The sequence below is a fragment of the Elephantulus edwardii genome, unplaced genomic scaffold (genome assembly GCF_000299155.1).
Source record: "Elephantulus edwardii isolate Elephantulus edwardi_28Jun2011 unplaced genomic scaffold, EleEdw1.0 scaffold00020, whole genome shotgun sequence".
Taxonomy (NCBI): domain Eukaryota; kingdom Metazoa; phylum Chordata; class Mammalia; order Macroscelidea; family Macroscelididae; genus Elephantulus; species Elephantulus edwardii.
The window spans coordinates 20,500,862-20,503,976 of record NW_006399770.1 but is presented as its reverse complement, the minus strand read 5'-3'; the positions used below and the strand labels follow the sequence as shown (position 1 = coordinate 20,503,976).

The 3,115-nt window shown below is 41.2% G+C and overlaps 1 pseudogene; it reads left to right on the top strand.

The window, feature by feature from the left end:
* Positions 1 to 1,315: 1,315 nt before the first annotated feature.
* Positions 1,316 to 1,836, top strand: LOC102877200 (annotated as a pseudogene).
* Positions 1,837 to 3,115: the final 1,279 nt, after the last annotated feature.

The window sequence follows — 3,115 nt, the reverse complement described above, 5'->3', positions numbered from 1 at the left end:
GGGTGGCAATACTTAAAGATAGTTTGGGTAGAATGTTGAATGATCCAGATGTATCAAAAGAAGATTGAAGGAGTACACAGAGTCACTGTATCAGAAGGAATTGGCTGACACAGTGGAATTTCATGAAATAACATATGAGCAAGGCCCTGTGGTGATGAAGGAGGAGGGTCAAGTTGCTATGAAGGAATTGGCAAAAAACAAGTTTCCAGGAGTTGACAGCATACCAATTGATTTATTTCAACAGTCGCTTGCCCTGGATGTGCTCACTAAATTGTGATGGGAAATCTGGAGGACAGCCAGCTGGCCAACTGACTGGAAGAGATCGATATTTGTTCCATTTTTCTTTTTATAGGTCTTTTATATCTCTATTTAGGTTCACTCCCAAGTATCTTAATTTGTCGTTGGCTATTTTAAATGGTATCGCTTTCTTGGTTCCCTTTCCTGAGTTCTCTTTGTTACTTCAAACTTATTAAGATGATCTTGAAATTCAGATTAAATGGATTCAAGATAATATCTTCGTTCTTGTGGATGTATTTTTATTTTATTCATCCTCAATTTGAACTTGCATATGAGTTATTGATGGTCTAACCCACAGTCCACCCCAGGCCTAGTTTTTGACTGCTGATATTGAGCACCTGCAACTAGTCCTTCCATAGATGTAGTCAATATGATTCCTTCACTGCAAATTAGGTGAAATCCATGTGTAAAATAATTGTTTTTTCTCTTTAAAATGCCTTCTTAACATGTCTTTTAAAATAGGTAATTGCAGGCTATGGGAAGCCAAACTTTATACCAAATATTATATGAAAATCCTTGTTCAGGAATTAAAGGAATTACAGATTTATGTTAGGATTTCTCTTGTGACAGATCCCAGAAAATGAGCTGTTTGTTCCCTGCAAGACAGAAGATAGCAGGGGGCCCCCTACAGAGGGAGTGTTACTTCCTGAGCTAGAGTTCACCCTGAGGCATCCAGGCAATCCTTAAGGGTAAACCAAATTCTTGCATTTGTGAACCCCTCCCTCCTGGGTCAAGCAGAAGGTTTTCAATAGAAAGAGCTTGGCTTTATTTGCATTTAATTCTCTTTGTGATTTACTTCCCAATAATTTTCAATAAAGATACAGAGAAGCTTGGCTTGGGGTCTTCAGTCGAGAACTGCTGGCCCCCTGTTTTATGCTCTCTGCTCTATATCATTCCTGGCTGTTTGTCTCATTATTAATAATTATAAAATTATTTCATTCTTTGGGACCCTCAGTCTGCAACAGCAGGCGGTTTTTAGAGCCTGAGCGGCACAAACGACAGCCAGAACAAAGGCAGGATGGTGAACCTACTGGATCTTCATGAGGCGCGAGGCAAGGATTTCACCATGGATGAGGTTGTCAATGAGAGTATGCAGAAACTGAAAGAAAAAGCAAAGAAATGGAAGGGTCATGGCTGTGGTGCTGATGAAGGGTACCTGGCATGGATGCAGGAGGATTTCAACTGTGTGGAGCAGGATGGAGATGAACCCAGATCGCAATGCTCTGTTGAAGGGTGGATTTTGTTTTTCTCTGAAGTTCATGAGAAAGCCACTGAAGAAGACATCCATGAGAAATTACAAAATATGGAGGAAAAAAAATCAGCCCCAACCTGGACAGGCTTACAGGATCCCTGAAAGGATATACTGTGATTGAGTATGAAACATACAAGGAGGCCCAGGCTGCCATGGAGGGACTCAACGGCCAGGATTTGATGGGACAGTCCATCAGTGTTGACTGGTGTTTTGTTCGTGGACCTTCCAAGAGCAGGAGGAGAGGTGGCCGAAGGCACAGCAGAAGTCTAGACTATAGGTGGCTCTGATGGGTCATCTGTCATACAGATGTTCATTGAAGAGATTTGACCATGTGATCTTCGATAAATTGAGCTGGGTACTGTTTGTCTTCCCTCATCACGAATTTGAGCCAGGATATTTTGAGATTTGCCTGCTGATGTAACTAAAGTCTTTACCTGAAAGGGTCTTGAGAAGGAGTCTCAGAAAGAATTAAAATTAGGAGTTCTGGGAGATCAAGGACTTCCCCACCTGGCTCTGCAGCTTCTCCGGGAAGTCCTTCAGCTTTAGGTCTGTCAAAGTCATCCTCCATTTCTTCTGGATGCCACCAAAAAACTGGTTGTGATCTCTTCATTTTACTGGACAAATAGGCCCTAGAACTTTGTGGCCTTGTTTCTTCTGTCAGTTCTCACTCACTCTAATATGCCCCTAGCTGTGCCTCAATCCCTGATGTTCTGCTGCAAGTTAGGAAGGGGATCCCAAGGAAATACTATTCTGGTTCTTACTCCTTGGTTGAACCTCATATTTGAAGATTTAAAGCTGATGAGGTAATGAGGAATGATGACTTCAAGCCATGAGAATAATTCTATTACCCAAATCGGGTTTTGTCAGTATCCCTCTTGCTTTGCTTTTCTTTGTTGCCCTTAAGGGTTGTAGTTTTGTTTTTTGGGTTTTTTTTTTAAAGACTATGTACCTTACCTTCCCAGTACCTTCTCTCTTACCTTCCCAGTCTCCTGTTCTGGGAATGTAATAAACAGCAGCATGACATTTGGGGAAAAGGAGTGATTGAAAGTTTCTAAGATTCTAACTATCTTTTTCTCACAGATGTAGCTTTTGCAAATTTTCACCCCTAACCCATCCTCCGCCCTTCCCCACCCCTACTTCAACAACACCCATCCTCACTGTGCCTTCAGTGCCAAATCATAGTGTAATCCTGGCGGGATCTCTAAATTTTCCTTGGTATTTCCCCTTCTGCCCTCCTGTTTGCTCTTTTTTTGCACATAGCGATTTTTGCTTCCATTTGCATTTCAGATATTTGTTACTCAGCTTATGATTATCCCTTTTTTGTCTACTCAAAATGATGGTATATCTAGCATCTTGCAGTAAATACTGTAAAATGGACGTGTGTAAAATAACTGTGACCTGTACTCAAGATAAAGAGTAAACCTTTCAAGCAAACAATTTAAAAGATCAATATGGTGCTGCAACAATGAATGAATATTAAAAAACGTGAATGGTCCCAGCAATCCCATTACTGGAAATATACCCCAGAGAAACCAGGTCTGCCATCCAAGCAGATATATGCACACC